We start from the raw sequence: 25,436 nt of genomic DNA, 5'->3' as shown, positions 1-25,436 counted from the left end.
CTAGAGCGCTAACAGTCTTACTTATGACAAACGTATGGCACACCTGAAGCCATCTTGATTGGAATAAAGTGGTAACTCTTAAAACATTTAATTTAAAAAGGAACACAATGAGGGGGTTCATTTTGCCATAGAAATTATGATTAGTGCTGAAGAAAGAAAAATTAGGGCACATTTTGAGTTACTTCTCAAATCCTCTTCTATTTCATTAAAAAATTCTGATATGCAGACTGAAACATGCACTTTTAATACCAGCAGCAGACTTCCGTGGTGAGCAGTAGCTTTACTACAGTGATCTAAGGAGCAACTAGAGTGCTAACATTCAGAATTTAAGGCAAATGTGTGACATATCTGAATACCTTCTTGATGGAATCAAAGTAAAAAACTGAAAGCATTTCCTACTGAGGAGACTGCAGTAAATTAGGAAATTAGGAAACTTCATAACAAATAAATCTCCCAAGATGGCCACCAGAGACAAAAGAGCCCAAATGCAGCACAAATATCACACAGATGTAGCCCACATGTAGCCCAATGACAGAAGTATGCAAACCACTTATTTTTTCTGTATTTGCAGTTTTATATAGTGCAGCCTTGTCAGGTATTGGAGTGCTTTACATGAGCATTGGTTACATCACACAAGATCAAGTTCATTTTGGTTGTAGACATAGGGAGATTAAGTGATTTGACCAGAATCACAGAATGTTGAGCTGAAGCAGAAACTCCAACCTAGTTCCCCAGTTGCAAAGTCTGCAGCTCTGGAAGTAACACCACATCCTCTCCCCTAAGTGCAACATTTAATCAAGTGGTCAACTGGATAAAAAAACATAAAGATTACAAATAATTTAAAAGTTCTTTGTCGCTATTTGAAAACTCAGAAAACATGTCCTCGTTTTAGTTTTTTAGAGCACTAACCATAATTTTGATGCAAATAAGACCCTCTCATATATGTAATTTCTAAAGGAAATGCTCTTGGTATTACAGTTTTGATTACATCAAGATGACGTCAGGTGTTCCACACGTTTGTAATAAATATAAAATGTTAGCACTCTAGTTGTTCATTAGGACACTGTTGAGAGGCAGAGGCCAGGGGCACGGACTCTGAAAATTGAAGGCAGGTAGGAGAGTGCAGAGGCAACAATTTGACCACACTGGGCAGGCAGGAAGTGCAGTGGCAGCACAACAGACTATGGAGGGCAGTGGAAAGGGGGGCAGGGGCAACAAACCAACAATGCAGGACTGGCAAGAGAGGCTGTGGCAATATAATAGACCATTGTGGGCAGAAGGAAGAGGCAGTTGTAGTACAACCATACATGCCAAAAGACCCGTTTCAGCCAAGAAACGTCCACTGTTTTTAAGCTCAAATGGGCTTTATTTGATCTGTCTCCTGTCTACAATCTCCTCTTTTTCAATATAACTCAAAGGGGAAAATCAATACCCCAGTTTTTTTTCAAAATCTCCCTCTTACCAAGTTCAAAATGTTTGCAAGTACGTTGGATCATGGTAGGCAGGAGGAATTGGGGTAGGGACATGGACTTGGATAACAGAGGACAGGAGGGACATGGAGAGGTGCACCAAACTGACCCTACAGGGCAGGCATCAGGGTTTGCTGTAGCACAATACACCACACAGGGCATGTGGGACGGGAGTGCAGCACAACACTCCATAGAAAGCAATAGGGAGGGGACAGGACCATGCACATGGACAACAGAGAACAGAGGGGAAAGAGGCAATGGTAGCTAGCTGACCATAATGGACAGACAGGAAAGAAAGCTGCAGCATAACAGACCATAAATGGCAGGAGGGACGGATCAGGGGCATTACAATAGAACAGACAAGTCAGGAGGGAGGGAATAGGGGTCTGCACATGGAAACAGAGGGCTGGGGGCAAGGGGGCAGGAGCAGCAAGATGACCATGGAGGTCAGGCAGGATGGGCACTGGAAACAAGACACACCATGGAGAGCAACAGTGAGACTATGATGGCCTACACACAGACCATGGAGGGAAGGTGTGAGGGGGTCAGGGGCAGCTAGCTGACCACACAGGGAAGGTGGGAGGGGCCATGGCATCACAGGAAACCATGCATGGCAAGCGGGAGGGTTAGTGGCAGCACAATGGCTATGATGGGCAAGAAGGAGGGTGCAGGGGCATGCACAAAGGACCATGGAGGATAGAAGGGAGGGTCAGGACCTGGGCACAAAAAAGAGAGTTCAGGGGAAGGGGCCTCACAAGAGACCGCGCGGGGCAGGCAGGAGGAGCAGTTGCAGCACAACAGACCAGGGAGGGTAGAAGGGTGTGGCAGTAAAATGGACCATGGAGGACAGGATGAAGGGGATAGGAGCATGGCATGTGGACAGGCAGGGTGGAGGTGGCAGGGACAGGTTACAGTCATCTGACAATGCTAGGCAGGTGGGAGGGGAGTGGCAGCTCAACAGAACACTCAGAGTAGATAGGAGTGGCAGGTCCATGGAACATGGTGGGCAAAAAGGATGGATCAGGGGCATGCACAAAGACATCGGAAGGCAGGGGGAAGGAGAATAGGGGCAGCAAGCTAAGCACAGAGGCTAAGCAGGAGGTCAATGATGGGCCATAGAATTGGGAAATGGAGGGCAGGAGGAGTGGACTGGTACATCATGCTAAATGGAGGGCAGTGGCAGCACATCAGACCATGCATGGCAGGAGGGAGGAGGCTAGTCCATGGATTCAGACAGCAGAGGATAGGGAGGAGGTGGATGGGGCAGCAAGCTAACTCTTCAGAGAAGGTGAGTATTAGGAACTTTATTGTTTTTAAAATGTGTGTCTGTGCGAACTTCTTAAAATATGAACAAGTATGCAGCAAAATCTCACTTTTATTCAGGAAGAAGAGGACGTTTGTGACTGTGACTCCGGGCTCACTTGGCAGAAACACCCCCTGACCCTCCACCCCCCATCTCAAAATGTAATGCCCGTGAAAAGGGTAGGTTGACGCAGTGTTATATAGAACATAGTCCTGAGAGCACGATTGAAAATGAAAACTAGATATAGTATATGGTATAAACTATGCACCAAAAAGTGTGATATAAGATGAACCGGGGCGTGAAATATAATATGCAATACATTGTGCGCAATGATAGATTCATTGGAGAGCGCGAGATAGCACAGGCACTAGCGCGTGCTATGCGATATGCGCCTTGGAATGTAATATGCACAGGGCAGTGTTGTGTAACCTAACTAGTCTCTAAAGTTGTAATATAAAATATGTGCTGGGGAGTGTAACGTTGCATATGCACTGTGACAAAGATATGGATCCCAGATTGTAATATGTATGGCATAGCGCTGTGCGTTATAACATAGGCATCGAGGAAGGCACGTTAGATGGGGCAATATAACCCGTGCGAAGGCAAGTGTGGCATTACATATTCACGGGGTGTTGTTACAGTGCACATGGGCTAGAGAGTGTCATAGCATACGCACTAGCTGGTGGAATACAACACAGAGGTGTGTGGCACTCGGCGTGCACTGGTGGGTGTAACACAGCATTGGGCTCAGCCAGGAGCACGCTGTGACTCTCAAGTGAGGTTCATCTCCTTTCCAGAGAGTAAAATAAAAAGTATTACACATCTGGCGGTGGATGTGTGTTTTATTAACTGTGAGGGGGGTTTCTTGCATAGTTTGGTCGAATTTTTGTTGAATCCCCTTTGAATGGCTTGGTGTGCGTGTGTATTAAATGTGCCCGTCTATAGCTACCCATGTTTGTATAAATAAAGAACAAGGGTGTCTACTTGGAGAGTACTCACCGGCGGGGGTGCCGGGATTAGGCACGTTAGGGCATCAGACACGTCAGAGCTTCACTAGCGGTGTAAATACATTCCACGTGGATTCATTGTATGCATAGTCGCCTTTTAATGGATATCACGCAAATCGTCATGGTGATAGGTACGTACGGTTTGACCAGCATGTCCTAGGTGTTTCTATAAATATATGTATTTTTAAAATATTAAAAAACAAAGGCCGGCCCCGGGGGATGGGGTCCCTGGGGCCATAAGTGGCCTGAGGAGGGGAGCAACGCAGCCCCCTCCTAAAAAATAAAACTAAAAAAAGGCCATGACCCGGGGGCTGGGGTCCCCGGGGCCGATTAAGGACTTGAGAGGGGGGTCACGCGGCCCCCTTCCAAATTAATTTTTTTCATCAAAATAAATTAGGGTGCAGGCCTTGGGGGATGGGGTCCCCAGGGTCAATAAATTAGAAAAAGAAGGGGGGGGGCCACACAGCCCTCCTACTTAAAAACATAAGATAAATAAAAGACTGGCATTGCGCCGGAGGCCATGCCCCCTCCTTGCAGCACTCTGCAAACGCGCCCCCTGGCCAATTGTAAGTTGGGGAATTAATTCCCTTTCAATACTGAGGGTCCCTGAGGGCCAACTAGCTCACCAGGTATCTCCAGTATGCACCAGGAAGCTGCATTGCAGACAGGTGTTCTGAGGCCACCCCCTTTTTACACCTCTATGCCACGCAGCTCTGTGACCAGTAAGCACCACTGAGCTGCGTTGCAGAGAGGTGGTCCAGGCCGTGCCACTTTTTACACCTCTCTGCAACGCAGCTCTGTGGCACTTACTGGAGGTACCTAGTGGGCTAGTTAGACTCTAGGGACCCTCAGGATTCAAATGAACTTAATCTCTCAACTAAAAAGGGCCACAGGGCGTGTTTACACAGTGGTGAAGGGAGGGGACGGGGCCTGAGTTAACGTGTGCAAACACGCCCTGTGGAACGTTTTAAGTTGGGGAAATAATTCCCCTTCAATCCTGAGGGACCCTGGGGGCCAACTAGCCAACCAGGTGCTTCCAGTAAGTGCCACTGCACTGCATTGCAGAGAGGTGGTCTAGGCCGTGCCCCTTTTTACATCTCTCTGCAACGCAGCTCTGTGGCGCTTACTGGAGGTACCTAGTGGTCTAGTTGGACCCTAGGGACCCTCAGGATTCAAGGGGACTTAATCTCCCAACTTAAAATGGCCACAGGGTGTGTTTACACAGTGGGGAAGGGAGGGAACGGGGCCTGAGGTGACGTGTGCAGACACGCCCTGTGGTGCGTGTGAAGAGGTTGTTTTAATCCCCTGCCCTATTATATACTAGGGGCTTACAGAGGAGGTCATGCTAATCACAGGGGGACCCCAACGCATAGTGTTCCCCAGTGTATGTAGGTGTTTTCACTGTATTCTGAGTGTCTTTTAACATAGCACTGGCTCTAGGACTGGTTAGTCAGACTCAGTTACCACCAGTATCCGTCTGAAAAAGTCGAGTTACAGGATGATTTTGCAACAAGGCTTCTTTCTGCTCTTCTGTTTGTTCTTTCTGCACGTTATCCTTCTTCCTGCTGAAGAACCAGAACCTTTTGGACCTGGCGGCGCAGGGTACGCCCTCTGTCTTCTGGGTTCACATGCTTCGTTACACAGAGACACGGGACACTCTGTCGGCGTTAGAAGATTGGATTTATTTAGCTGCAGCTAGTACAGTTATCCTAGAAGTACACAAAGTAGGTTCTCAGGAGACTACCACTTCACTCTGTGGCGCATTAGATTAAACACTATACAATACAGAATTATTAACAAAAACACACGCTCCAAGCAAAGAAGAAAAGAGCCAATAGGGTAAGTGGAAAACAAAGCGGAACCAGTAAGAAGGGTTCGAAAACAGAAAGATCAGATGACTCGAAGAGACCTCTCCTCCAACTGTGTTTGTCATCCCACCCCCGCACTAACTCATTAACAGAATACAACTGACTTGCAGGTGGTGAGATACGTTTGTGTGTATTGGAGGACAGGCATGACACAAGAGAATGCTAGCAGGAGACAGTGAAGGCCAGTCGATAAGATATGATCGGGAAAGAATGGTGTGAGCCTACAGATAGTTGAAACAGGGATCAGTCAAACCAGATGAGGATTAGTGTACTCGGCTAGTCCAAACACCAGCCTCACAAACAAGGCCGAGGACGTATTTTGACACCAGGCTATGGGAAAGGCAGAATAGACTTTGTTCGCCGTGCCGCCTGAGTGATGGCAATACAAAAGGGCGGCGGGTTACAAAATGGCGGGTCGATTCGATCGTGATCGAAAATCAAAGTTCCTCACTGCACTTTTCTTCGTCTTTGAGGACTTCTTTCTTCACATGTCCTATCTCTGTAGGCATAGTTAGAAATTAGCATTTAAAAAACCTTTGAAATTCACTAACAAAAACATAGGTTTCAGGCACGTTATAGTTCGGAATTAGCATTTAAAAAACCTTAAAAATTCACTGAAAAAACCATAGGTTTCAGGGGCGTTATAGTTAGCTGGACTTTTCACTCGTACAAAACCATTGAAATTCCCGTGTTATAGTTAGTTCAGCTAACTATAACTCGTGCGCCCTCAATGCACTGCTGATGACGTCACATATTACATCACTCATGACATGGTCAGTGACATCACTCATGACATCACTCATGACATCTCAAAAGACATCACTGATGACATTACTGATGACATCATCCTTGTGATAGAGTGGCAGACCTCCTCTCCCCCTAATAAAACCTTTGATACACACATTCAAAAATAGAAACTAAAATGTTCAAAACAATGGACATACCAATACCAGTTACAACAACCTATTCAGTAATTCTAAGATCCACATACACATCCACTCATTCACCAACAGTCCTATACAGTCACTCATACATGTACTCACTCATCAAATGTACACAACCCCACTCATCCATAGAGTTACTCACAGCACTGGCCAACCTCCTGTAAACAGTTGAAAGAATGTGTTTAAGTCATACAGACGATTTTTTAGGAATATTTTTAGTTTGTGAAAATGGACACTTAGAAAATTTTCTGGTGAAAACCACACAATGGATTCCTATGGAAGGAAATACAAGTTACTGGTAAGTACGCTTAGAATTACTTTTCAGGGTCAGTGCTGGGCTAAAAGATGCAGCCCAGGGTTCTCTCCTGATAACAGGTGAGTAAATCGGAATTCTTAGTTCGGCTGATTTTAGAGTAATATTTGTACGTTTCAAAAATGGACACAGAAAATTTTCTGCTGAAAACCACACAGTGGATTCCTATGGAAGGAAATACAAGTTACTGGTAAGTACGTTTAGAATTATTTTTCAGGGTCAGTGCTGGGCTAAAAGATGCAGCCCTGGGTTCTCTCCTGATAACAGGTGAGTAAATCGGAATTCGTAGTTCGGCTGATTTTAGAGGAATATTTGTACAATGGTAAAGGAAGGGGGCGGGGCCTGAGGTGACGTGTGCAAACACGCCCTGTGAATTCCTCTTCAATCCTGCGGTCCCCTGGGGGCCAACTAGCCCACCAGGTACCTCCAGTATGCGCCAGGGAGCTGGGTTGCAGAGCGGTGTTCAGAGGCCCCGCCCCTTTTTACAACACTCTGCAACGCAGCTCCGTGGCGCTTCCTGGAGGTACCTGGTGGGCTAGTTGGCCCCTAGGGGACCTCTGGATTGAAGAGGAATTAATTCCCTAAATTAAAACGCGCCACAGGGCGTGTTTGCACACATATCACCTCAGGCCCCGCCCCCTACCTTCACCACTGTGCAAACGCGCCCTGTGGCGTGTTTCAAGTTGGGGTATTAAGTCCCCTTGAATCCTGAGGTCCCTGGCGACCAACTTGCCCACCCGGTACCTCCAGTATGGTCCAGGGAGCTGCATTGCAGAGAGGTATTCAGAGGCCACGCCCCTTTTTACAACACTCTGCAACGCAGCTCCGTGGCGTTAACTGGAGGTACCTGGTGGGCTAGTTGACCCCTAGGGGACCTCTCGATTGAAGAGGAATGAATTCCCCAACTTAAAACGTGCCACAGGGCGTGTTTGCACAGTATCACCTCAGGCCCCGCCCCCTACCTACACCACTGTGCAAACGCGCCCGTGGCGCGTTTTAAGTTGGGGAATTAAGTTCCCTTGAATCCTGAGGTCCCTTAGCGGCCAACTAGGCCACCAGGTACCTCCAGTAAGCGCCACGGAGCTGCGTTGCAGAGAGGTACAAAAAGGGGTGTGGGTTCATTACACCTCTCTGCAATGCAGCCCCCTGGCGCATACTGGAGGTTCCTGGTGGGCTAGTTGGCCCCCAGGGACCCCCAGTATTCAAGGGGAATTAGTTCCCCCTCTGCAAACGCGCCAGGGGGCGCATTTGCAGAGTGGTGTAAGGAGGGGGCGTGGCCTCCGGCCCGATCTTTTCTGCCGGCATTGCTTTTCGACATGGGGAGCAGCTATCATGCTGCTCCCCATGTGGAAATGCAATCAGCTTTGCTTCATTGAAGCGAGAGCAGGTTTCCCTGCTCTCGCTTCAATGAAGCAAAGCAGTTTGCAATGACAGGGTGGGAGCCGCGAAGCTCCCGCCCTGTCATTGCAAACAGCAGTGTCCCAGGGGTGGGCACCCTGGGACACTGCAGGAGACGGGCCTGGGGGGTGGTGGTCCCCAGGGCCATCATTGGCTCTAGGAGGGGGGCCGCGTGGCCCCCCTCCCACATGGACAAGTAGTCCTGGGGGGTGGCGGTCCCCGGGGCTGGGGGGCCTGAGAGCCCCCCATCGCAAATACTTTCAAGCCCCGGGTGGAGGCAGTCCCCGGGGCTGGGGGGGCTGCGAGACCCTCACCCATTTTCTATAAGCCCCGGGGGGTGGTGGTCGCCGGGGCTGGGGGGGCCGTGAGCCCCCAATCATACATGCCAACATTTCAGAAGAGCAAAGTGGGAGATTTTTTAGAAAAAATCGGGAGAATGGGGTCGTGAATCGGGTTACTGTCATGTATGGGCTTTGGAAGTGTGCTGCTGCAGGATCGGACATTTGAAACGCAAATGCATGTTTTTGTCTTACTTTTCAGAAGCATGGAGCGCAATGGCAGGCAGAAAGAGGGTGATGCAAGTGTTGTGCACTGGCCTGGCAGGTTACTGGCAGTGCATACACCAACTCCCCCTCCCTAGTGTGTGGCACCCCGGGCTGAAACAACTTCCCAGGCGAGTACTTCACACGTCTTTAAGACCATTCGCTTGTTAATGAGGCTTTGTTGGTTTTTCACCCCTCCTAGAGCCCCTGCATCGCCACTCTGACTATTGCTGGAAGACTTAGCACGTTATACAATACCAAAGCCTGTCAGCTGAAACCCCGAGGAATCGGGTTTCTAGATGCTTGAATCGGGAGGCGGGAGACTAGCCATGAAATCAGTAGTCTCCCACCTGAATCGGGAGGGTTGGCATGTCTGCCCCCCATATAGTATCTCTGAGCCCCGGGGGGTGGCGGTCCCCGGGGCAGTGTGGGGGGGATTGGGACCCCCCCACTTTTTTATTTCTGCCCCCGGGATTTGGCCCCCCCTGGGTGCGTGAATCTCGCAGGGGTCCTTGTGGGACCCCTGAGCAGGCCTAGGGGGTCAGGGTGTTTCTACCCTGCCCCCTTGTTGTGCTTTGTGCCTTTGTTTTTGTGCTTTCTTGTGCCTCGGTTCTACCGTGGAACAAGATGGCTGCCAACACTTCCTGATTCAGAGTGTTGGCAGAAAATTAGCATTTAGCTCGTGCTCGGAAGGGTTCGGGGAGGATCCGCGGATCCTCCCCGGCAATAGATATATATGTACTTTTAACTCTAATTTTCTCAGGAAATACTAGACAGATTCACACCATTTATGCAAAAGATACGAGTCTGAACTGAGGACTACCTCTTTGCCAAATTTGGTGTCATTCCGTTCAGCGGTTCGGGTGTAGCTGCGACAACAGATCCTTTGGGACCCCCATTTTTTCTCGGCCCCCGCTTGACGAATCACCACGAAACTTTCAGGGTAGGAGCGGAATATTTTGCGAAGATTCGTCAATCGGCGCCAAAGATATTCCCAATAGAATGTTGCAGATTTCCTATGGAAAATAGGTCCTAACTATAACTATCTACTGGCGACCTCAGTAGATAATATATACACATATATAAACATATATATAATCTGCATATCTATATACATACAAATATAAATGCATGCACACATATACATATACATATATGCATACATATGCATGTTATGTACATGAAAGTTTGAAAGACACTAATACAAGCAAAGCTAAAAAGCCACCTAATTACAAACAGAATTGCTTTAACTTAAACGATGGCAAGACCTATTGCATTTTTAATGCTTGTTTATTTTGGTTCCATCAAGAAGGCATTCAGATGTGTCACACATTTGCCATACATTCTGAATGGTAGCACTCTAGTTGCTCATTAGATCACTGTAGTTAAGCTACTGCTCACCAGGGAAGTCTGATGCTGGAATTCAAAGTGCATGTTTCAGTCTGCATGTCAGAATATTTGAATGAAATAGAAGAGGATTTAAGAAGTCTAAATGTGCCCTAATTTTTCTTTCTGCAGCACTAATCTTAATTTCTATGGCAAAATGAACCCCCTCATTTTGTTCCTTTGCAAATTAAATGTTTTAAGTGTTACCACTTTATTCCAATCAAGATGGCTTCAGGTGTGCCATACTTTTGTCATAAGTAAGACTGTTAGCGCTCTAGTTGTTCTTTAAAACACTCTGGGACATTCTGTCATTGAGCTATACTTGGGCTACATCTGGGTGATATTGGTGCTACATTTGGGCTGTTTTCTCTCTGGTGGCCATCTTGGGAGACTTATTTGTTATGAAGTTTCCTAATTTCCTCATTTACTACAGTCTCCTCTGTAGGAATACTTTCAGTTTTTTACTTTGATTCCATCAAGAAGGCATTCAGATGTGTCACACATTTGCCATACATTCAGAATGTTACCAATCTAGTTGCTTATTAGATCACTGTAGTAAAGCTACTGCTCACCAGGGAAGTCTGCTGCTGGTATTGAAAGTGCATGTTTCAGTCTGCATGTCAGAATGTTTTAATGAAATAGAAGAGGATTTGAGAAGTCATTCAAAATATGCCCTAATCTTTCTTTCTGCAGCACTAATCATATTTTCTATGGCAAAATGAATCCCCTTATTTTGTTCCTTTTTAAATTAAATGTTTAAATGTTTTAAGAGTTACCACCTTAATCCAATCAAGATGGCTTCAGGTGTGCCATACGTTTATCATAAGTAGGACTGTTAGCGCTCTAGTTGTTCTTTGGAACACTCTGGGAAGCTGCAGTGGAACACAAAGGAATCAACTGACAGTCTCTGCCCTTGTTGGATGTACATGTTTTACTGAGAATGTCAGACTTCATTCTCACATGACTGAGAAAGATAATGTGAATTTACAGAAAATATGCTCTCAGTTTAGCTAATAGATCACCTTCCAAACCTCTGTGGGAAAAGCATGAGAAAATAGTTTTCTCTCAAACATGATTCATGATATCCCAGCAGAAGGCTTTTTCACATGGTAAAATCACCTTAGAACATACCACAATTCCTAAAATGAGTATGGTACCATCAACAAATGATTTATAATGTAACTAAAGTCTTAAAACCTTCTATTAACTGCAATGCTTTTTAATGAGGTGGAATCATGTATATTGGTCCCAAGATGGCTGCCAACACTTCTTGGATGAAGTGCTGACAGCCAATCAGATCTCACGATGAGATGTGTGGTTAGGCTCTGCCCAGATATATATGTGATTATACTTTTGATTTTCTCAGGAACTACTGAACGGATTTACACCATTTAAGCAAAAGGCACGACTCTAAACGAAGGTCTACTTTTTTGCCAAATTTGGTGTAATTCCGTTCAGCAGTTCGGGCTGTAGCTTTGGCTAAAGGTCCTATGGGAAATTGCATGGGGAAAACACGTTTTGGGACCCCCCTTTTCTCTCAGCTCCTGCTACATGAATCATCCAGGGACTTTCAGGATAGGAGCGGACCGGAGCTGGCCAAAGGTTTTGAAAATTTCACGAAGATTCGTCAACGGGCGCCAAAGTTATTCAAATAGAATATTGCGGATTTCCTATGGAAAATAGGTCCTAACTATAACTACCTACTGGCGACCGCCAGTAGGTAATATAGAGAGAGAGAGAGAGAGAGACAGAGAGAGATAGATATATATTATAGATATAGATCTAGATCTAGATCTAGATATAGATATAGATATAGATATAGATATAGATATCAAATCCAACGCTGACTCAACAGTAAGGAAACAGCATGCCGTGGACCATAGTCGTTGCAAGTTGTGATTTATTGAGAAAAACTTCATACAAACTCTACACGTTTCGGGGAAGAACCCCTATATCACGAGGCATGCTGTTTCTTCACCGTTGAGTCAGCGTTGGATTTGTTGTTATGGGACACACTGTTGAGGCAGGGGGAAGGCGATGGCATTGCTTTGCTCGCTTGGCTGTGGGATTTATATATATATATATATGTATATATATTACCTTATCGACCCTCAACTCGTAACCCAATACACCCTAAGCCTTCACCCACCCTAAAATCCTAAAAATGCCCTTGCAGCCCAAATACACTCAGGCACTCTAAACCCTAATAAACCCTTGCCAACCAAATCAAAATATACCGCTACCTACCCTATACGCTGGAAATACCCTTTCCACCCTAATACCCTCACACACGCTAAAAATTCCTTTGCCACTGAAATACCCTACCCACCCTAAACCTTGAAAATATCCTTGCCACCCTAAACCCTCAACCACCCTAAACCCTAAAAATACTGTTGTCATCCAAATACCCTTATCCTCCCTAATCTCTCAAAATACCCTTGCCTCCCAAATCACCTCACACACCTTAAAGCTAAAAAATACCCTTGTCACCCAAATACCCCTACCCTCCCTAAACCCTAAAAATACCCTTCCCACCCAAATACTCCTACCTACCCTAAACTCTAAAAATACTCTTGCCACCCAAATACCCCTACCTACCCTAAACCCTAAAATTAACCTTGATACCCAAAACCCTACCCACAATAAACCCTAAAAATATAATTGCCATCCAAATACTCCTACCTACCCTAAACCCTAAAATAAACACGTGTCACCCAAATACTCCCACCAATCCTAAACCCTAAACATACCCTAGCCACCCAATACTCTCACCAACTCTCACCAACCCCTAAACCATAAAAACACACTTGCCTTAATACATATATATATATATGACAGAATGAGTGAGAAAAGGAAAGTATGATCAGTCATGAAAGGGAAGTGAAAGACTGACTGCAACAAAAGGACTAAGGGTAGAGGATACAGGTAAGAAGAGTGAATGAGTAAGGGAATTCCAGTGAGTAATGGAGAGTGAGGGAGGGGGAGTGAGAAAAGGGGGGTAAGGGACGGAGATAGGAAAAGGGAGTAACAGATGAAGCGGATGAAGTACAGCAGGGTAAAGGGATTGAAAGTGGAGTGATGGTGAGATAAGGGGTATGAGGATTAGAAAAGGGGGTAAGGGAAAGTGAGAGATGGGGAGTGAGGGGATGGAGGGATTTAGGAAACTGGAGTGAGAGAAAGGGAGTCAGGATTTCAATGAGCAAAGCAGAGTGAGGGAGAGTGAAGGAAAGAATGCGAAAAGGTGAAAGGGTGTGAGATACAGACAGGAGGAAGTGAACTAGGAGAATAGGAGTGACTATGAGTAAAGGATAGTGACAGTTAGGGAAGGTGAGGGAAGGAGAATGACGGAGAAAGTTAAAAAATTACATAGATGGAAAATGAGTGATGGAGAGAGGAGGAGTGGTAGAAACAGAGATGTTAAGGAAATTAAAGGTAAGACAGACAAAGGGAGAGAGACAGAAAAACAGAGACAGAGAGCAAGGAACTAAGAAGGAGTAAGGCAGTTAGAATGACTGAGACATATGGAGACAGGTAGAGAAACATGGTTGAAAAAATAGTGATGGAGGCAATAAACCTAGGGGAGTAGTAGAGAAGGAGTGAGGGAGTTACGAAAGAGCAGTAAAGGAAGAAGAGAGAGGAAAGGGGAATGAGAAAATCAGAGAGAGAAGAAGTAAAGAAAAGGGAGCATGAAAGTGAAGGGGTGAGAAATACAGATATTTTAAACTTACCTGACCAACAAAATAACTTAATTAGAATTAAATGTTTTTTTTTTAATTACAGAACAAGAGCAACGTGAATTAAATGTCTGACAACAATTCCTGTGTGCACACAGACTCATGGTGTGATTCTAGGCAGAAAACGATATTTCATTGGCAATTTCAAAGCACATTTACTACTGTGATAGAGCAAGTGATAATTACTATAACAGCCGGACACATTTTCCTTATGGTTTAGAGAGGCAGAAAAGAGCACATGTCCTAACAGCTACTTGAGACCATGAGCATGTGGAACCTGGGTGAGTGATTAGACTAGAGCAAAGGAAATGAGCCTTGGTGATGTTGAATGTGTTAGCGTTACACACTGCTATCTGAAATACCACACAGTGCTGAATAGTAAGCATGGGAGTGCAGCAGAAGCAGCTGCCTGTGTGCTAAGAGTGTGGTTCTGGAGACTGTGTATTGTCAGGTGCAAGAGAGATCTGCATGGACGCTTGCACAACTGCATGAAGACTGCAGAGATGTATGTAAGATCACCTGTGGTAAGGGTTAATTGGAGTTTTGAACATGTAGGAACTACCTCACCCATTGCAGGAGTGGAAGGAAAATCTACCCTGTTGTTTTCAAATGTGTTAGCATTTGCCTCTCATCTGTGAGATAGTGATTTGTGCTGAATGCTAACCATCACAGTTCAAGAAAACAAGCTGCCCCTTTCCTACGAGTGCAAGTCTTACAGAACAAGAGCAACACAAATTAAATATCTGACAACAATTCCTGTGTGCACACAGACTCATGATGTGATTCTAGGCACAAAACAGTATTCCTGGGTGATACCAGTACACCTTACCTTATGGTGAAGACATACTCCATAATATCTTACAAGTTCAAGGCAGTTAAATATCTTCCAAAACATGAAAATGTAAAACACAACTTTAAGAGAAGAAACAAATTTCTATTATTTATATCAAAATACACCACATATATCCCCTCTCAAATTCATAACTCAACTTTAAAAGTAGTTAGTTGAGAAGGAAATGTGCCACTCACACAGCAGATTATCAGAGCCACAATCTCTGAGCTGTACTCCTCTCACCAGAACCACTAAATGGCAAACTTTCCCTCTCTTTTTTCACACATATACATGTTAACTTCAAATCACATTGCTTCCCACATTTTTTTAAATGGAAACACACATTTCTATTGGTTGCAAATTTTAACCCTTTCCAAATGATTCCTACCCCCAACATCACTTCTGCCTGCTACCATAGCAACAGATCATGGAACACTGGTGTGAGCAGAGAGGTCAGAAGTTCAGCACACAATGTTTCTAATCCAAAGAGCAAGAGTGGTTGACTTTTCAAACCTAACAGCATATCCAAAGTAATCTTCTGTGAAAACACATTTTTCTGAACCAATACAAAACATGCTTTTAAAAAATGTAAACATACAGCCTAGTTTTTAGTGTTGAATGGTCTGAAACAGCCAATGAGTTCTTTTTATTTAAAAAAAGTATGTAAGCCTCCATTTTACAACTATCTTTCTTTTCATATTGCCATTCTACTGAAAGACACGTTCTGAGTGCATCCAGATCTCCTTGAAAGATAATCACAGTGTGGATTGTAGGTCATAGCTATGTCTACTGGAGTGAAAAGTATGCAGAAAAAAGAGGTATTGTGAAAGACCTTGCTTTGCCAAATGTGGACATTAAATGGATTGGTCAGAGAGGGTTAAAGTGGCACCAATTAAATCCTTTGGTGAAATCCTTTCTACATCTCCAACAGCCTAACCTTATAATTGTGCACTGTGGTGGAAATGACCTAGGCACTTTAACTGGGGTAGGTCTGGAAATGCTTGTTAAGGACACCTTTGTGCAGTTGATGTCACTTTTTCCACAAACTACCTTTGTATATTCTAATATATGCCAAAGGCAAAAGTGGAACTGGTCCAACCAATACTGTCCGCAGATTGAGAAAGCAAGAAAGCACGTCAATAAGTCTGTTTCTGCTTTCCTCAGAGACTATGATATGGGTTCTATATACCACAACAACTTGCGTTACAACATGCAAGGCATTTATAGAGGAGACGGTGTACATTTCACTGATGAAGGGAACAGAGTCTTCCTCTTGAACTTTAGACTCTGCATCGGTACTTACTTGTAGGTACAAAAAAACACTCAATGAACACAACGGCTCTTTTTAGAGCCCACCAACATCTAAACATTTAAACTTGATTTTTAATTCTATTTTTTTTATGAATTTTTTGCTGCCGTGTATTTTTCACCCTTCGGCGTCCTTCAGGGACCCCCTGACAAAGGCTAGGGGGTCAGGAACTCTCTACTGTGCCCCCTTTTCATGTTCTCCACCTTTCTTTTTCACTGTCACACACAAAATGGCGTTCGACACTTCCTGATTTCGACCGATTGGAATGTTGACTGACATCTAACCACCAATCAGAATTCCGCTCGCGGACATTTGGTGCCTGCACGGTGCGCGCATATAGATATGTATGTACTTTTAACTGCAATTTTCTCAGGAACTACTGAACAGATTGACACCATATATGCAAAAGACTTAACAGATTGACACCATATATGCAAAAGGCACACGCCTGACCTGAGGACTACCTCTTTGCCAAATTTCAAGTAATTCTGTTCAGCCGTTCGGGCTGTACCTTCTACTAAAGGTCCCATGGGAAAATGCATGGGGAAAACGCGTTTCGGCACCCCCCTTTTTTCTCAGCCCCCGCTTGACGAATCACCCCTAGACTTTCAGGGTAGGAGCTGGGTGGAGCGCCCCATTAGTTTTGAAAATTTCACGAAGATAAGTCAACCGACGCCAAAGTTATTCAAAATAGGATTTTCAGATTTCCTATGGGAACTCGGTCCTAACTATAACTATCTACTGGCGGCTGCCAGTAGATTATATATATATATATATATATATATATATATATATATATATATATATATATATATTCACTGAAAAAACCATAGGTTTCACACACGTTATAGTTAGGAATTAGCATTTAAAAAACCTTGCAAATTCACTGAAAAAACCATAGGTTTCACACATGTTATAGTTAGCGGAAATTTTACTGATAAAAAACCAGTGAAATTGCCCCGTTATAGTTAGTGCTGGCAACTATAACTCACGCGACCGCAATCCTCTGCTAATGCTAATACTGTATTTAGACACTTATTTGCCCATGTCTTCTTCCATACATTTTTAGCTATACATATATTACAAATATTTTTTTTTCATAAAGACACATATGTCATCAGCAGAAGATTGCGGTCGCGTGAGTTATAGTTGCCAGCACTAACTATAACGGGGCAATTTCACTGGTTTTTTATCAGTAAAATTTCCGCTAACTATAAAATGTGTGAAACCTATGGTTTTTTCAGTGAATTTGCAAGGTTTTTTAAATGCTAATTCCTAACTATAACGTGTGTGAAACCTATGGTTTTTTCAGTGAATTTGTACGGTTTTTTAAATGCTAAGTTACTTTACGCCATTCGAGGCCTGCGCGCCCACTTAACGCAGTTCGTTCCGTGCACGGTTTTTATCAACTTTAATAAGCCCTGTACATTTGGTGGCCTTCGGCCACCAAAAGCACAGGGGGTGGGGTCAATGTGGATAGTGTTTTTTTTATTTCGATTTTATAATTTCATGTTGCCAAAATTTAGTTTTTTTTACCTATTAATAAGCCCTGTACATTTGGTGGCCTACGGCCACCAAAAGCACAGGGGGTGGGGTAAGTGTGGATAGTGTTTTTTTTTTTTTTTTTTTTTTACCGTACGCTTACGGTAAGCGTACGGTAAGCGTACTCGGCGAAATTGCCGAAAAAAAAAATAAAACCGTTTTTGCTCTTGGGGCATGTTTGGGGACTCCCTCAACATGACTATGTGGGAGGGAGTTGTCAAAACAGCCCCGTAACATGTTTTTGGCCATCTTGTTTGATAAACAACACTCAGTGCGAGAGACAAAATGGCGGCCGCCGCTTCCTGGTTTCGGCCGATTCGAATGTTTACTAAGATCTAAGAGCCAATCAGAATCGCGCTCGCGCACGCCACCGTACGCTTACGGTAAGCGTACGGTAAGCGTACCGTAAGCGGGCTCAGATATATATATTGATTTAAAGGCTATTTTCTCAGAATCTACTGAACAGATTTACACCAAACCTACACAAGGCACTTCCTTGACCTAGGGACTACCTCTCTGCCAAATTTCTAGTAATTCTGTTCAGCCGTTCGGGCTGTAGCTCGTTCTAAAGGTCCTATGGAAAAATGCATGGGAAAAACGCGTTTTGGGACCCCCTTTTATCTCAGCCCCCGCTTGACGAATCCCCCCGAGACTTTCAGGGTAGGAGCGGAGCGTAGCGCTCCACCTATTTTGAGAAATTCGCGAGGATTCATCGACCGGCGCCAAAGTTATTCAAAATAGAATGTTGAGGTTTTCCTATGGAAAAGGGGTCCTAACTATAACTACCTACTGGCGACCGCCAGTAGGTAATATATATATATATATATATATTGAACAAGGATACTGTGTTATCCGAAACGCGTCGAAAGCTGTTTATTCTAATAAAGACCTGATCTTGCCACGAAGAAATTTGGTGTCCGTATACTCTCTCTTCACTGTTTGCCGGACGGGAAGCGGGAAGAGTTGGGAAAAGTGCTTCGGATATATATATATATATATATATATATATAAAGGCTTTCATACATACCTGTGAAATACTTTCATTTTCGTTGTAATGGCATGCGTGGTAAAGGTATATGCATTGTAAAATCTTGTTTGGTAAAGATATGCATGGTAAAGACATATGCATTGTAATGGATGCGTAGTAATGGTATTGTGTGGTAATTAGGCCTGGGCGGTAAATTCCGTTCCACTCGCGGAATTTGCGGAATTTCGGTAATTTCGCGTTCCGCGGAGAACGCGAAATTGCCCAAAATTCTGCTTTCCGCGACTTCGCGACCTTTTTTCTTGTTCGCGTTCTCAAAATGCGTGTTCGAGAGATATTTCTCCCCGAGCACGCAAACAGCAACTGTGAACAGGAAAAAAGCATCGCGAACAAGCAATTCCGCGTGTTCGCGGAATTTCAGCATGTTCGCGGAGATTTTTTTACCGTTTCGCGGAGATTTGCGTAATGCGATTACGCAAATTCCGCCCACCACTAGTGGTAATGGCTGCGTTGTAGAGGCTGTTTCCCACACACTTACTGTTACACACTCAGACATACTCTTACACTCCCACCCCCTATGCACTCACTCTCTCACTCATATAGATACATTCACAAGTAGTCACCCTAGAAACACACAGACATGTACATACTCAAATTACTATGACTACCACAGTCATCCACTCACACTTACACATGGAGATGCTTAACTGGACCCAACATTTTCTATGCACTCACTCGCTCATATAATCAAATACACAACCTTTGACTGTTACACACACCCAGACATGTACACACTCATGCTACCACAGATATACACCACCTAGATGCACAACTGGACCCAGATATATATACCCTTACACACTCAGTCAGACACATACACTCACAGTTCCTTACACACTAACTCAATCATCCAAATAACATATTCAAAACCTTTGACTGTCACTGAGACACACAGACAGATGTACTCCCACTGCCACAGTCATCCACTCATACACACAGATGCACAACTGGACCCAGACATACATACGCTCAAACACAATCGGACACATGCGCTCACACTGCTTACACACTCAATTGCTCATATATACAGATACATAACCATTGACTGTCACAAAAGACATCCACTCAAACAGATGTACAATTGGGTCCAAACATACATACCTTCACACAGTCAGGCAGACACATGCATTTATACTCCATATACACTCACTTCTTACATACATACACATACACAACCCCACACTCTGTCAGACACACACTCACATACAGAAATCCATGTACTCACACATCCACAACATTTCAGTGTATTAATTGATTTAGACTTCTTCAGAGAGAAACAATTTAAAATGAATACAAAATTGATAAATTATAAATATAGCAAACCATATACATATTTTCTTTTTAAAATAGTGATAAAAAAGATTTAAAAGATGTATACACATTGTAACAAACAAATTAATTTGGGGTGATCTGATTAAGGCGATCAGGTCATTGATAGTAAATAGGTTATATCTAAAACATTAAGGTTTTAAAACATGATGCTGAGCTTTAACCAGGACTTTGTTGGGACAGATATATAACACATGAACTATATCTTGAACTCCTCCTCTACATAGTTTGCATAATCCTGTCTTGTCACCTGTATTGCTCTAGTATTTTGTGTGGACATTTATTAGTTATATCCCTAAACAAAGCATAATGATGCAGCATTGGACATTGTGTTCTAGGGAGAATTGCAAACATTTTTGGTAAGTCTTATACTCTAGAGCAGGGGTCTCCAACCTTTTCTGTAGTGAGAGCTACTTCTGATCAGTGAAAATGGTCGTGAGCTACTAAAGACCGAGCAACTCGCAAATTATTCCCAGAGTCCCCCCACACACAGCTTCATTGACTAAAATGCACAACATGAAACCAGAAAACCTATTCCAGCGTCCCTCTTCAACAGATTGTATGATCCTAGCCTCTGCAGTCACCAGCTACTCACACTACAATCATAAAATTATAGGGACTTGCAGAGCTGTGTAAAGCTACCAGCATGCTGAAAACCATAAACTGAATGTCTGTCTCTCATACCTGGTCATCCACTACACTGCTCTGTCCCATAACACAGTAAAGGCACCTCAGTGGTCATCACGTATGACACGGAAACGCTTCCACACAGGATCACAAGACAATGACAACACCATACCAACCACACACCCTACATGTATGTAAGTACCTCAGTGCCCCACAAAGGGGTAATAAGCTCTAAATATAAATGCTGCGATACAACTATGTTATTACATTGTGCCTCCTTTTTCTTTATTATCACACATAACTGTAACTTGAAATGCTTGGGTTCAGGGTGTGCACTGTGCAAAAATCTCCCCCAAGAGAATATAAAGCTGTTACACATGACCTCTTAGTACATTAATATAGCATTGTCATAACATAAGGGACGGTGGCAGTCCCTGACTGTTTCATGTTTAAAAACTATCACTTTTAAAAATGCCACTTAATGCAGTGGTGTAACTTGATGCTCCGTTTAAATGCTTCTCCATGCTGGAGAAATAAAAGAACGTCATTTTTTAAAGGGTACCATTTTTGTATGACTTTTGTGTCATTATTTGCAATATTTTCAAACCTGTGCTTGTGCAAGAAAGGGGTCATATACCTAAGCTTGAGTTATGTTTCGGCTTTCCCTGTACATTGGCCTCGGAAAAATATAGCTAGCTTCTACAGGGGTTAGGGACTTTTTTCAAATGGGATCAATTTAAAGTGAGGTGTTGAGCCTTATGCTTATTGTGCCATAAAATTAACACTTGATTTTAAATGTTTCTTATTAAATTAAAGCAGCTTTTTGTCAGGGATTTTTTTTTAAATAAGGTACCTCTTGCAAGTTGTCCATAGGCACAAAAAGAAGCCAGGAAGATATTATACCTTTCTCTCATCATTTCATAAAATTTGAATAAAAAGAAATGTAAAAGATGTTCCTGGGTCCGGTTTGTGGCCAGGAACAACTTCACAGCTAACACGTTTTCAGGTTGCTTACGTATGACATTAAGCATAATATCCATGGAAACAAATACATATCACAAATTGCCCACTTCTGAGACATGAAAAGTTCTGAAACTGATGTAAAACTTCTCAAATGGAAGGTCACAAACCACAGTGTCTGACCTTAAAACAGAGCAGGCCTCGAAAAAGTTTAAAAAATAATACCTAACCTGCAGTTCAAATAACTTCACTTCTATGCTCTCCCTTTAAAGAGGAAAGTATATTTTTTATTTAGTGTCAAAATAAAGTAGTTTGGTCATACACTTAAAAACTAACCGCACACAATGCATGGTCTTGTGAACTTTAGTAGAAGGCGTCACTGTCTATTTTCTTTTTTTTTAAATATAGGATAAATTATGGGTGAGATGCATACTTTACTCTCTTGTTGTTTTATACAGATACAAACGCCTCTCTATGCAATGCTACACAGCCACCTCAGGCCAAGCATAAATCAAAAACGATTACACATGTAGGCTGCACCAAGGTATTTTAAACTACTTAAGAATTGTTATGAACTATGGAGCATATGACTTCCCCATTTGGCTCTCCACAAAGTGCACCCAGATGATTATTAGAAGACTTACCATAACTTGGTCTTACGGCTGGTGGTTGTAGTGCTAATCTGCTGGCATCTCATGTACAACAGGGGCAGAGGTGCTCTCTCTGAAAGGGGCATGCTCCTGCAGGTCGAGTGGCATCATGTTGAAAACACTGCTGGCTGCAGGCATCACTCGTCCCTCTGTGGCCTCAGTCAATGCTGGTGCTCTGCTGCTGGCGATATGCTAGGCAAAAATGCATACACTACTCTCTTGACTGGGCCTGGGGCTCTACAGAGTGCACGGACTGCATGTTGCCTGCAATGCTGGTCAACCGTCGCTGCAGAGGAGTCTTTTAAACGGCAGCAGTAGTCTTTTAAAGACAGCTTAGCGCTGCTGGGAACAGCGTGATTAGACAACAGGTGTGTGCCCCAGCCTCTCCAACATGCAGGCTTGTCAGGAGAGAACCATCTCTATATAATGTGGGGCAACAGTGTGCACTATACACCCTTCACCTCCTGTATGAGGTCTCAGATTAGTGCTCCTCCTGTATTCACTGGGCGGCAATCATTGTCTGCCAGTTCTTGGGGTGGGGTGGCCTCCAGGAATAAAACACACATCTTCCGATGCCTAGTTAAAAGGTGCTACTTGAGCCGATCAGCGTCTGGCACCAGGAATGGCAAATTTAAGGTGATGTCCACATTGTCCCTACGTGGTTAGGGGGGGTGGGTAGGCGCGCTTTGCCAGAAATAGGCCTGGGCTAAAATTCCGTTCCGCTCGCGGAAATTGCGATAATTTGACATTTTCGCGTTCCGCGGAGAGCGCGAAAATGTCAAAATTCCCGCAATCCGCATTTTACCAGAAATTTTTTGCTTGCTCGCGCTGTAAAATAGTACATTCTTGCATGCGTGCGATCACCTTACCCGAATCCCCGCGTTCGCCAACAAGTTTTCCCGATCCGGACGCGTTCTCCACGAGATGTTGGATTGTTGGCAGCCATTTGCACTGTCTCGCGACAGTTCGCGCCCGCAGTAACGTCATTCGTCGCGCGATCATGTCTTTCTTCTCACGATCATGCACCGCGAGACAAGTGAAAACAAGATGGCCACGCCCGTGAGCAACCGCATGGGTAAGTTGGCGAGCCGCGACCGCGCAGAAAATACCGCGAACAGGCGGGAAAAAAAATTCCGCATCTTCGCGATATTTCTGCGTGTTTGCGGAGATTTTTAACATTTTCGCGATCATTTGCAAAAGTGAATTTCGCAAATTCCGCCCACCCCTAGCCAGAAATAAAAGGTAAAGCACCACCCCGCTGATTCATGTGGGCACTGCTCAGTGATGCTCATGCTGTGACAGGCCACGTAGTATCAAGGAGGCCGCAGCAGGGCTGAGAGAGTCTCAATTCGATCGAATCACGCAGCCAGCCCCAAGGCCGCAGCGATGTACAAATTGTAATGTGCATTGTAGGTCCTCGTAGGGCTGCAATCTAACCCTGCTTTTGCCAGGCCGACATCACCCGCTTCTCCCCGCCCCAGCTAACTTAATAGCCAATGGCAGCAGTGTGATACCGGAAGGAACACCGACAAGAACAGACAAGAGGCCGAAAAGGCCTAAAAAAAACATAATGACAGTAACAGGGTACAAAAGTGGGCATCGGACCGCGAGCTACTGGTAGGTTGTTGGCGAGCTACCGGTAGCTCGCGATCGACCGGTTGGAGACCCCTGCTCTAGAGTAACAATGAAAGGCCTAAAGTGTGATAACTGGGAACAGTTTGCAATGTCTAGGTCGAAACTTAGTCACTGAGTCATGTTTTTAAAAATAGCTTCAAACGCACAGATGACCAAAACTGCAAGAGTGTTATAAAGCATTGAAAGTGCTCTAAAGCTGTCGTGAGATTTTCATTAAAAGTTCAATATCTTGTTTTATCCTTAAAAGTTTCTTGCTTTAAGAGGGCTCTTAAAGAGCCTTCTTCTGCATGCAATAGTTTAGATGCCCATCTACTTATGTTGGACAAGGCTCTCGAGTAGGCACTTGCTATCGAGAGCTCTAGAGGTAGTGCTTGAACTGGTGTAGCTTGGCTCACTGTGGTTATTTTGTGGCATAATTTCACTTCATTTGTATTCAAGATATGCCATTTGTTTATGGAAACATATTCTAGTGCATATGACAAGGGTAGGGGGAATTTTAGCACAATGGATTTCGAGGAGGGATTTAAAATGTCTCTTCCAGAGGCACAGTAAAATCTCTTTAAGGCGTGTATATGATCTGCAGCCTTAAGTTCATATGCTGAAATGGGAAGTGGTTTTGAGTGTCTGTGAGAATACTCTCCCCGGGTAAGTATACATGTTTACTACCTCTACAGATCTCCCACCCAAATTTCCAGTAAATAGGATATGATGTTTCCTCTCCTTAAATGGTACCCCGTTTGTTTTTGAAATATATACTTTTAAAAAATTTGCTTCAGTGTACCTAAAAAGAGCTTCTATGTTACGCAGGAAACCAATAGGTGTAAGGTAAAAAATGACCACATCATCAGCAAACATTAGAACGTATATGTTGCGTGAAGCTATTTTAGGAGGGAATTTCTTTTTCTTTTAAACAGTCTGGTAGATCACTTAGGAATAAGTAACATAAAAGAGGGGATAGTAAACATCTCTGTTTCAGGCCATTTAGAATGAGTATCTAATGTGTCAGTCCCATGAGCCCCCATCTGAACTCTACACCACGTTGATGAATGTAGGAAGACAATTAGACTGAAAAAGAGCTTCTGGAATTCCCATTTTCATTATGTTTCTCCACACAACTACAGACATTTACTCACACTCATTCATGCAGATGCACAATTGGACACCGACATACATATTCGCACACACAGTCAGACACATGCCCTCAAACGCCCTACACACTAGATCACTGGCTCATATACATGCATATACAACGACACACTCTGTCAGACACAGATACAAAAGGCATGGACATGGTTGCATGTCTACAAACATTAAATTGCACTCATAAACACACACACAAATAAAAAGTCACTAACACAAACAACATATATTGATTCTTTTTTTTACCAAAATATAGTGGTTCTAAAAAGAACCTCTGTTTTTTTTTTTTACTGAATGATCAAAAGGAAAGAGAAGGGAATTACACCTTGGTAGTTGAGAAGTCCAAAGAGAATAATGCAGTATTCTACTTCTGTGCTGATTAACAACCTTAATGAATGCAGGC

This window comes from Triturus cristatus, chromosome 4_2, assembly GCF_964204655.1.
Source record: "Triturus cristatus chromosome 4_2, aTriCri1.1, whole genome shotgun sequence".
Lineage (NCBI taxonomy): Eukaryota > Metazoa > Chordata > Amphibia > Caudata > Salamandridae > Triturus > Triturus cristatus.
Note: the sequence above shows the minus strand (reverse complement) of the source record.